The sequence below is a fragment of the Raphanus sativus genome, chromosome 5 (assembly GCF_000801105.2).
Source record: "Raphanus sativus cultivar WK10039 chromosome 5, ASM80110v3, whole genome shotgun sequence".
NCBI classification, from domain to species: Eukaryota; Viridiplantae; Streptophyta; class Magnoliopsida; order Brassicales; family Brassicaceae; genus Raphanus; species Raphanus sativus.
In genome coordinates this window covers 15,724,314-15,736,787 of record NC_079515.1, presented here as the reverse complement: position 1 = coordinate 15,736,787, position 12,474 = coordinate 15,724,314, and the positions used below count along the sequence as shown (strand labels likewise).

Sequence of the window (12,474 nt, the reverse complement as noted above, 5' to 3'; positions counted from 1 at the left end):
ATTGATGATATCCTGAAGTCCCGGATCCTTTAAACCAATAAACCACTGCACAGTTAACATCACCAACCGACTTCTTTGTGATTTCCCCCATTTACCATAAAGTATGAAATATATAAAGCCAACTCCTAATGATCCTAATTTAGCTTTTTGCAGATATGATAACCCAAGACCATTCCTCTTTGGATCCTGATCAATTATAGAACATTGTTGTCTATTAATTTGCATCAGTACCGTGGGATCAAGATAAAACTTCGAATTCTCTTCCATTATAATCATGTTCCAGCAACTAGAGGCATGGAAATAACACAAATAAATCAATAGTTCCATTGCCATGGAACGTGTTGGTATATTAGTAAAAGCGAGAAAGTGGCGAGCTAGCCATTTAATCCTTTTTTGTTTCCAACTATAGTCAAAGAATAATAAACTAACTATATTTTCCAAATCTTTGACACTCACAACCAGCCATGAACGAGATAATAAAGACTTCCAAATTAAAACCTTTATACAAAATTCATATATGAAGAAAGAACCCAAATCCACTTCTAAACCATTTTGCCTGTGACCAGTATCTGAATAAAAACAGTACCCAATTCGTTCCAACCATATTCCTCCATTCAAGATAGTTTTAGCTAGATAAACACTTGTGTTTCCTCGACCCTGCCACTGCTTCCCTTATCTGCCATTCCCTCGAACTGTACCTCTAGAGGACTCACCGCTAGACAATCACTTTCCCTGTCCAAACTTATCCTCCGTAACTGGTTTGAAGAGACCAGCCGGAATTGTTTTAAAACCATAAACTGCCCATACTTATCGATCCCAAACTCTGTCCAAATACCAAATAAACCCAGGGCACCATTCCTATCCTGTTGACACCAAGAACAGTCAAAAATCATATCTGAATCAGGATCAGAGTTGAAGAAAACCACAGGATACCGTCTCAACCAGCAATAAGCCTGAGCATAATAACCAATATAACCAGTTTGATTCCATAGATTGAATTTAACCAAAACCACAGACCACATAGATATCACAACCAAAATCAAAAAGAACCAGAAGTAAACACTAAAGATGCTCATAGAGCTTGTTAAATCCAAAACACCGTGGCAAATCCAACCTATTGGCCATATACTTCCATATTCTGAGAAAAGAGATCGTCGCATATCGCGAGCCTCTAATATAATTGAGGATAAACTCGTTTTGATGAGAACGAAAACATACCTGGCAGATCTTGTAATTAATTCACTGGGATCCCCCTCCCTTCCAATAACCGTGATAATAACCAGATCCGATCTCTCTCCGATCTTTCTCTTTTAAAAAAAACCCTTGTTACCAAACTTCCTTCTCGATTCCAAATCTTTCCGACCTTATCCTCCTGATAGAGATCTGCTCGACACCTTATCACGTCGGGAATGCCCAGATCCCATCCTCGAAATCACATGGAAACCCTAATTTAAAATCGCCATCGCAGTCTTTTTTTTTAGAAAGTAAAAAATAACTAAAATTTGAAAAATTAAATGTGTTTGATAAACTTTATTATTAGAAATTTTGACTAACTTTTCTTCTTGTAGAATAATCTTTGATATTCTAAAATGTTCAGTTTGAAGTTTACAATGTATACTTCTAGTTATTTCCTTGTTTATTTTGGTTTTTCTTTTATAACTCTGGATAATTATGTTATTACAAAGTATGAGAATATTACAGATAATTTTACAGCCGACAATTCTACCATCACTGACTGCATCATCTCACATGAACAACCCTATCGGATTCATGCATGACAGTACTCCTTGCACCATGCTGCAGAATCTCTTGTAAGTCTTCTCTCCTTTAATTCGCATAATTTCGTCTTCACTGGGATTCGAAACTCAGATCTCCTGGTGTAGAAGCATTAAGAGCATCTCCAACAGACTTTTATCCCCTCATTTTTTTTAAATTTTTGCACTCCAAAAGCCCATTATCCCTTCATTTTTTAAGGGGATGAATAGTACACTCTCAAATTTGAGGGGGCACTATTGAGGCCTTTAAAACACTGTTTACTTTTCACTTTAGTCCTTCTATTTATATATGTTTCATGATTGTGTAGTTATTATTTGTTATGTTGCATTCTACTATTATAAAACTATTTTCACTTAAATGTTATAATTGTGGTCTTATAAAATTATTTTTTAAATAATAATAATATATTAATAGATATTGTATACCAATATATAATAATAAAATTAAAAATATAATATAAACATATTATTTCACACAATACATTTCGATAAGAAAATATAAAATTACAATACAATCTTAATATTTTACATGAAAATAAAAGTTACATAAGCTGAAATATTACACACTAATATATATATATATATAACAATACTAATATTCAGGTTAATTTGGTCTTGAACCTCCAAGATCACCGAAATATTCTCGATATAAATTTGAAGCATTCTCTTCGGCTTATTGTTGCTGAGTTCTTTTTTTGTATGATTCTTGCTTGTTCAGATCGGATAAACTGGCGAGTGTTAATATCATCGATGGAGTTTAAAATTTTCAATATGATTTTATTATCTGCTTCCATTTCTTTTAGAGCTATTTTTTTGCTTGATTTTGCATGTGCAACTCAACCATCTCATAAGTTTTCTCTCTAGATGATGCACTTTCTTTTAAGAAATTTATGATTTGTTCATTTGCTGAAATCACATTATCCATAGATGAAGTATTACCTTCAGAAAGTTTTCTTTTAAGTTTTTCTTTCTTCGATCCAATAGGACGTTGTGACGAATTTGAACCACCATCGTTAGTGCTTAAATTGATTGAGAATGAAGAAATTCCAGGAGATTGTGATGCTGGAGAGCCGACAGTATCGCTGTCAATATCCGGGATACCGATATTGACGTTATCTGAAAATTTTGGAATATCTTTCATTAAAAGCCACACATGATCAAATTTAAAATCCCTTTTTAGTTTTGGATCTTGCATCAATAATTTATTTGCTTTCTCCATCTGCAAATATTTTTAGATTTAAAAAACATTATTAGATACATAAACTTTAATAAAAATATATAACAATTACCAATAGAATTTGTACTTACAATGTCTTGATCGGATGCACCACTTGGATGCATATTTTGCACTTGGATCACACAGCTCTTCAAGTTTCTAACAGCATATAAAATAGTACCCATCCTACCTTCTAAAGACCTATGACTTCTAATTTCCCAACTCTCTATTTTTTCTCATTGTAAGTTTTTTTCTATTTTCCCCATAGTTTCTTCAGAGTTTGATTGTTACTAGCAATGGGATCTTGTGAAATTTCTAAGTAGACATGACATAACAACTTATCTTCTTGTTGGTTGAATGATGTGCCTCTATTTTTTTTTCCATTTTGTAAACAAGAGAAATAAACGAATGAGTGGAATGGATGAAGTGTAATTCAGTAAAATGTGAATTTTTTCATTTAGTGAAGTCTTTTATTTATACAAAAAATAAATATCGTTGGATGTTATCTTATTTAATAAATATGGTTGGAGGTTGGATAGGAAAATTACAAAATTTCACTTAATGGTGGCTGAGACAACAAATCTATTGAATGACCTATTAAATGGTGTGGATCAATTGAATATGGTTGAGGGATTGCATATGGTTGGAGGTTGAAGGTTGGATAAGAAAATGACAAAGTTTCAATTTAATGTTTGATGAGACCTATTAATATTTATTTCTCTATGTATATATACATGCATTTGCATCTACGAACATATCAACAAAACTTCTCATAAAGTGAATTTTAATATCGAAAATTCATCTTCTCAAAATTCTTCTTCTTCTTCAGACTCATCTGAGTTTGATCAATGGATTATTGATGAAAATGAAGCAATCGAGAGAGAACAACAAATTGCACTCAATTTGTTTATCAACAATAACCGTCTTATTCACCAACTCAATCAGGAAAATAATCGTGTAAGTCACCGTGGTTCTATCATCGGTCATGCAGTTATTGTTCGTGATAGAGAAAATGCTCATCGTAATTTGTTCAATGATTATTTTTCTGATAATCATGTGTATGGTGAAAGAGAGTTTCATCGTTGATTTAGAATGTCACGAAGGTAATTTCTTCACCTTGTCGATGCCGTCAAGCAAAAAGACAACTACTTCAATCAACGACGTGATGCATCTGGTAGACTCGGATTATCAACTTTATAAAAAGTAACAGCTGCTCTTCGGATCTTGGTATATGGCATGCCTGCTGATGCGACCGATGAATACATCAAAATAGGAGAGTCTACATTAATTGAATGCATGAAGATTTTTTGTGCAATTGTATCTGTCTTTTCAAAGTGGTATCTCAGGTCACCAACACCAGAGGACGTTTCCAGAATTCTTAGTATTGGCCAACAACACAGATTTCCTGGAATGTTAGGCAGTCTTGATCGTATGCACTGGAAGTGGAAAAATTGTCCAACAGCTTGGGCAGGACAATTTTCAGGCCGTAGCGGGCAGGACAAATTACATTGATAGAACATTGATATCATTGTAATTTGAATTGTTTGTGTTTTTTTATTATATGTAATTAATTTTTTATGTTTTCTATCTTTTATTATAAGTATTTTGATGTTAGAATTAATTATGTCAATATCATATATTAATAGGTGTTTATTGCTCATTTATTAAATTTTAATGTTTATAATTAACTATTAATGAAATTGAGGACTAAAGTGTAAAATATATACTTTTAAGAAAAAGAATTTGAGGGTCACCATTGGAGAACCACCCCTTCAACCCTTTATTTTGAGGGTGGACCTCATTAAAAATGAAGGGGCTTGTTGGAGATGCCCTAATGAACTCTTAGTCAAACCACTGGACCAAGATTTTCTACGTGGATCGAGAACTCTCCTTGTTTATTTTGGTTATATAGCTCAGTTTTGGATAAATGTGATGGATTTTAAATTAAAATTATAAACTGATTTGAATGATAATTATTTTAGGGTATCTATAATTATATAATTATAAAATATTTAGAACTAATCCAGAATAACATATAGCCAAACCGAATTGAATCTCTATGAGTATCTATATAGATCTAACATTTATCTACACACAATACACATATCCGATAAACACTGACCAAAAAACCTCAATGCACATACCTAGATATTGGAATGAAACTTTGATAATGTAATGTAACTCATGGAAGAGAAGAAAATAATTGCACATCTTGAAATGCTTTCAAATCCATTCTGAAAACCTCTTTATTTATTTTACTCTTGTTTTAAAAAAAAAAGAGAATACATTTTTTTGGCATCAAAAGGCTATTCTATTACTCAAACTTGAGGTGGTCTGGGTAACCAGACCGGAATAGAACAACCAAAGTAGCAAAGCGATCTATGAAAGGTACGAGCGGTCCTAGCTAATGAATCAGCTATCACATTATCATTTTTTGGCACATAGCAGATTTTGAAGTCAGAGTAGCACATCTTGATTGTTTGAATCATCTCCAATTCAGTAGAGAAACTTGGCCATGCTTGCGGCTCCGTCAGCATTGCACTCAGATCTTTGCAGTCTGTGCCAAATCTCTGACAATCCGAATGTTACAACATTGTTTCCATCGCCCATCTCAAAGCTTCCAGTTCCGAGAGTAGAGCTGACTCCCTTCTCCTCAAGTTCCTAGTCCCCATTAGCTGGAAAAAAAAAATACATTAAAGCCTATTATAAATGGAATCTAATAATATTAAATTTAATTTCGAATAACATAAAGTCTTAAGATGTTATAATTTAATTGAATGTAATGTAGTATAAATTAGAGTCAAATTCGGTGTTAGATTAAAATATTTTATTAGATTCCAGTTATGATGGATTTTTTTGAAATTTAATACTATACTTTTATCTATACAAGAGTAAAACAAATACAAAAAATTTTCATGTTTTGAAAATATATCATTTTCTCCTTTTCTCTTCTTATAGAAAATATCATCCTTATATAAGCATTTGGGTTTCCGGATCAAGTTTGAATCAATTTTTATCACATATCTGTGTTTCATGTAAAAGAGTTCTTGATCCACGTAGATAACCATAAATTACTATTCGGTTTGGGTCATTTTTATTCGATTTCGGATCAGATTGGATTGGCTCTAAATATTGTGTACCTACATATTTTTAAAAATTGGATATAAATTGATTTGTTGTTTTTTCAATTCTTTTAACATAAAATTCACCAAATTTATCTACAAATAAGAAAAATAACCAAAATTAAATCAGAAAATAATTAAATTTAAATTTTAAAAATTCAAGGTGAACACTGAAATTTATAAACTACTTCAATTTTTTTAAATAAATTCTACATAAATAACTCTTTGGTCAATTTTTTGAAATGGATTTTTATTAAAAATATTCAATAACAACTTATTTCTGAATTTTAATTTTATCATTGATTTGAAGATACAAAGAATTCTATTAAAACCTATAATAATCAATCTATCATGTATTACAGAATTTAACTAAATGTATTTAAAACACTTCCAATTACATTTACACTAAATCACTTTGACCTACTCGATTCAGTAACACCTCTTCAATGTATTTAAAATTACATCTAATAAGTTTTTAATCTAATAACACTAGCTAGATTTGATTAGAATTTTAAAATACATTCAACTCCACTAAATTATAATATTCAATAACACCACCTTATATAATGCAAGAACAAAAAAAAAGGGAAAAAGTATATAAATTCAATAGAATATACATTTGCAACAGTTATCAAATTATAATTAGGTACAGTAAAAAATATATAGATTATAGAGTTATTATCTTACAAAAGTATCTCTTTAATACTTATATGATTTAATATATATTTTATGTAAAAATATTTAATTTTACAGTGTATATATTGATTAAATTTTATAGATACTAATTTTATATTGTTCATATTCAATTATTTTGTATATAAGGATACTCTCCGTAGATGTAAATGCATTTTAGGTGTAAAATGATATAATAACATTAAAATATTATGACTTCAAAAAATTAAAGATAAACTTCATTATATATAAAAAACTATACAATTTATTGTTTATACTTATATAAACTTTAAATACATTAATTATAAATTTATGTTTACATTGAGACTATATCTATTTCTATAAAGTTTTTAAAAAATATTATTATATTATTCTATCTAATTGTGTCATATTTACATTTACCTAATATCAGATTGGTGGAATTTATTAATTTTTTTTAGTTTATCGAATATTAATTAATAGAGTTTCTATTGTAGTTCTCAATAGAAAAGAAACACTTTTGGAATAGCTACAACGCTTAAAATCGAATGAATTTTAATATTTTATATTAGTGTTTAATGTAGTTTATTTATATAGTTATATCATTTTCGTTTAAGTGACCAACCCAGTTATAAAATGATACTACATGTATATAGTATTTTATAAAAGTTTCTTACAAATATAAATGAAAATCTTGAAAATCTTGGATTAGATGAAAATTTTATGTATATATTATATTATGTTGAAATCATTTTACTGTAGAAATATGAACTGAGCATCCGAAAAGAGTACAAGAAAATTAAAAGCCCCAATACCATTTTTTTACAAAACTCGAAAATAAAAGCACAACGTAAATTGAGCCCACATTGACCTAGTTTACATAATCTATTGACACGCAAAGTCCACGCGTCTTCCCCTCCATACAACGTTCAAGACACGCGTCTTCTCTCTCTGTCAATTCGAGTTTCTGGAAATGCAACTACACGCGCCGCCACAGAGGATGGAAAAACTCGAATCACCGGCGTAACCTTTTCCATGATCGTACTACTTCGAGCTTTATACCTTCAATCTTGCACTCTCCTAGTTTGCTTCCCACTTCGACTACTGAAACTTGAACAGAAAACCTTCACCCAACCGGAGTTAAAACTGAGGAATCATAAGTCGAGATGAAGTAAGATCCTTTACAGGACCGTTACTATAACGTCTGTTCTTCTGAATCCACTTCAAGTAATGACCTGGGGAATCCATCTAATCCAACCTTCTTCCATCAGAGATGCTTCAAAACGTCGTAAATGGCTAAACACATAGTGAAGTCTGATTCTCGTAGAAATCAGATGAACTGAACGGTGGAATAAGGAATCTGTATCGGTATCAAGATGGGATTAGAATGAAAATCCAAGTGAAAAGCAAGTTTATTTGATTCAACCCAAAATCAAGAAAAAAAACCTTAAAGAACAAATCTGATTATGGATTCAAACACAAAACAAAAAAGATCGCCAAAGCGAAATAAACATAACAGTCGCCTAACGAAAAACTGATTCGCCTAGCGAAAGACCAGATTCGATCTAAGATCAAAAATATACACATCAAAAAGACAAAATCTCTCTCTGTCTCTCTATTCCTTCTGAAAGATTTATCACTGTTAAGAAGGATGATAGAGAAAAAATTTCTCTCTCTAAAAGAGAGGAGAGAGAGATCCTTTACGTAACTTTCCAACTACTAGAAACTGCTAATCTAACACTACTATGTTAAAATTATATATTTATAATATATCGAATTATATGAATATCAAAATATTGATATATTGATAATCTATAGAAAATCGTTAGAAATATGGTCACTAAAATAAGACGTCAAACTATATCCACCTAAATTCATTAAAATTAGAGGTCAAAATCTTCAAATATGTTATCGTTTGGAAGGTGTGATTAAGCAGCATCAGTAAATCGTGGTGTCTTGGGTCAGAATGTGGAAGTTATCATGTGGCTCAGCAGAGACAACTCCCCATCATTAACCTCTGATCATTTCTACAATTTGTTAAGTTGATTTGTTTAATGCACATGTGAAATTGTTAGTTGTTTATCTAGTTTTAGTTTTGGCTATGGTCTTCATGTGTTGTATCTGTAAGTTGTTCTAGTGTAAATATTTTTTTTATCATTAACTTAATCAGATTCAACTACATTCTGCTGACCAAAAAAAAGACATTTTATCCATTTCGATGAAATAAGACTATTGGATTTGAGAACTACAATTTGATATACCATGGATTTTACCTGATTTTAGTCATGGTATATAGGAGTTTTAGGATAGATTAATTATGTTTTGGAGTCTAGAAAGCATATTTACAGGTTCAAGAGTGATTGGAGAAAAGATGGTGATTTTGGAGTACTTTTGAGTATTTTAGAGATTTCATCCGAGATGACCATATCAACCAGCGTTTGACGTCGACACATAAGAGAAACCCTAAGTATAGCGCATTCATCATAACTATTAAACACCTCAATCAATCAATCGAGTAATTGTCTTGTTCACAGCTTTAGTTTACTTGCAATTTACAGTTTTAAATCTTTAACCTAGCTTAGTATAATAAGATCTAGTTTGTGCCCCAAATCCCTGTGGATTCGATCTATAAGTACTATAACTTGACTTCTTTTGATGAGAATAATTGTTGATCTAGGATAATTTGAGCAAGCTATCAAATTTGGCGCCGTTGCCGGGGAGCTTTGATCGCCATTAGATTTAGTTGAAGTCTAGGTTTTACTTACTGCTTGAAACTGATAAAAATTTTTTTTGGCTTTTCAGGTACATGCCCAGTATAACCAGAAGCAACAAAGAGAAAACACTGATGTCTACTCATCCCGCTGTTTTAGAACGTTTAATCCGCAAAGAGGTACATTTTACATCGATCGACGCCACGACCAGTGCATCGACCGATTCTGATCAACAACCATCTACCGAGTTTCAGCTACCGCCGACCGATACTCATTCATCCACATCGACCGATACTTCTCAGTACCCTTCGACCAACATCACCCACCCGACATCGACCGATACCGCACACCGCGCATCAATCGATGCTGAGCCGTGAGACATGGTTGCGACTTTGATTCTCATGCGAGACGAGAATGGGAACCTACGTGACAAGGAAGGTCACCTGCGTAATGTAGCAGGTCAGAGAGTAGACAATCAGGGGGCTGCAATCCCTGATCCAGGAGTTAAAACTGATGTAGCTACTGCTCAGGCTGCAGAAGAGGCTAGTCGAAACAGATCATTGGCTAACTACAACCGTCCAGATCAATTATACGCCAATAGATCGCTATTCATCATCCAGACATACATATGACTGATTTCGAGGTGAAGCCTCGGTATTACACACTCGTGGGACATACACCCTACAGTGGGACACCCCATGAGCATCCTATGGACCATCTGGAAAGGTTCGAGGATCTTATCTCTGCTATTAAAGCCAATGGAGTCCCTGTTGACTACCTACTTTGCAAGATATTCAAGTACTCTATTGCTGGATAAGCTTCACAATGGTTTAAGCAGTTACCACTAGGATCTCGTACATCCTAGGCAGACATTAAAAATGCATTCCTGCATAATTTCTTTGATGAGGCGTGCTTAGAGGATTTGAGGAGCAAGATTGCTACATTAACGCATGAGCCTACAAAGTATTTTTGGAACTGTTGGGTTCGTTTTAGGTCTTATCAGAGAGATTGTCCACACCATGGATTCAACCAAGTGCAGTTGCTCAGCACTTTCTTCAGAGGTTTAGATATGGCATATCAGACAGCTCTAGACACAGCTAGTAAAGGGAACTTCAACACCAGGAATCCAGAAGAGGTTATGAGACTTATAGAGAACTTGGCATCTAGCAACAACACCAAAAAACACTGATTATGAAAGGAGAAAATCGGCCACTACCCTTGGGAAGAGGCAGATGGACGATGTGAGAGCCAAACTGGATAGTGTTCAAAGACTTCTTAAGAAGCAGATTAGCTTTGCAGAAGATGTAGAAGCTGTAGAGATTGATGAGGAAATGTGTGTAGAGGACGATGTGAATTTCATTAGTGGCACTGGATTTCAGAGGTCTGGAAATCATAGTGGAAACATAAACTTCTATGGCAACAGTCAGAGGAGCAACTACAGTCAGAATTCACAGTACCTGAAGCCCTACAACAACAGCAACTACAGCAACAACAAGAGAATTGGTAACTCTTTCTATCAGAATCCAGCACCAACTACTCATGAGAGCAAAATCGACGAAATGCTTGATCGGGTTCTAGAAGGTCAGCATAGGCTTACTGTGGAATTCAACGGAAAGATAGATTCTGCCTACACCAACCTGAATGCAAAGTTTGACACCTTGAACGCTCATCTAAGGAAGTTAGAGACACAGGTGATTCATGCAGGAGAGGCTATTAGGAGGCAGGAAGCTTTAGTGAAAGGGACAGAGGAAGAACTAGTGAGACACCATGTGAATGCCATCATAGATGATGATTTCTGGAAAGTGGTGAAGCATGAGAAACTTCATAAGAGCGACTTTGAAGTAGAGAGTGCCATGAGTATCGGCAGCTCTCATTGGTGTCGACCGACGCCAAGCACTAGTCATCGATCGATATGGGATGATGATTATCGATCAACATGGGACGATGGCTATCGATCGATGTTTGAGTCTCCACATTGATCGTCGGAGTCGAAAGGTCCACTGCCACGAGCAAACTAGTCCAGATTATGACCCACGAGGAGTTTGCAGGTAGACACCCTAACCCACCTGAACTCTTCATCGATTGACACACAGAACCTGGTACCGATTGACACACAGAACCTGGTATCGATTGACACACAGAGCCCGTCATCGATCGACATGAGCAGTCCGACATCGATCGATGCTCAACACTTACATACCGAGTGTGGTTACCCAAGATAGACATGGCCCGAATTAATGCACTCAAACCCCAATCCAAACCTCCAAAAACCCACCAGACCTGATTGTGGATACATCAGAGCCTATGGAGGTAGAAAAGGAAAGTGCAAAGAGAACCTTAAGGAAAAATGAATGAGAAGATTCTCAAGCACTATAAAAGGAGAGCTAATGAGAAGGAGTTGGAAAACTTTAGAAAGAGAGTTCTAAGGATTCCAGCAGACAAACCTTTTGAGGAAGCATATTTCTCACACAGATTGTGGATGTTCTTCATAGAGACCAAGGAGACGGAAGCAGATATTGAGAGGTTGTTTCATCAGGTCAGAGAGCAGATGAAGGAGAAGATTACATTGAAGAAGAAGAGTTTATCCCTGGGAAGTTTGTTCTACCCTGCTCAGTACAAGGGATATAGTTTCCATGTGCCCTCTGTAACACATGAGCTTCAGTCAGCATCTTGCCTAAGGTTATGGCAGATCAGTTAGGTCTGAAGATAGAGCCATCGAAGGAACAATTCACTTTTGTGGATTGTACTCAGAAGAACTCAAGAGGAATCATCAGAGACCTTATGGTGCAGATTGGTAATGCCCTAGTTCCAGTTGATTTTCATGTCCTAGACATCAAGCTTAACTGGAATTCTTCTCTACTGCTTGGAAGAGCTTTCTTGGAAACTGTAAGAGCAGTTTGCAACATGCAGACAAACTATTTATGTCTGACACTCATCGATCCGAAGACTTACTATGATCCAGTCAGAGTTGTCAAGCCACAAACGTGCTGCAAAGAAGA

At 34.2% G+C, this 12,474-nt stretch overlaps 1 long non-coding RNA gene across 1 annotated transcript; it reads right to left on the bottom strand.

The window, feature by feature from the left end:
• Window positions 1-406: 406 nt before the first annotated feature.
• Window positions 407-1,779, bottom strand: LOC108857676 (uncharacterized). The gene is made up of 2 exons (XR_001950370.2): window positions 1,219-1,779; window positions 407-863 (listed from the first exon to the last, which is right to left on the bottom strand). It is a non-coding gene; the product is annotated as an uncharacterized LOC108857676 (long non-coding RNA).
• Window positions 1,780-12,474: the final 10,695 nt, after the last annotated feature.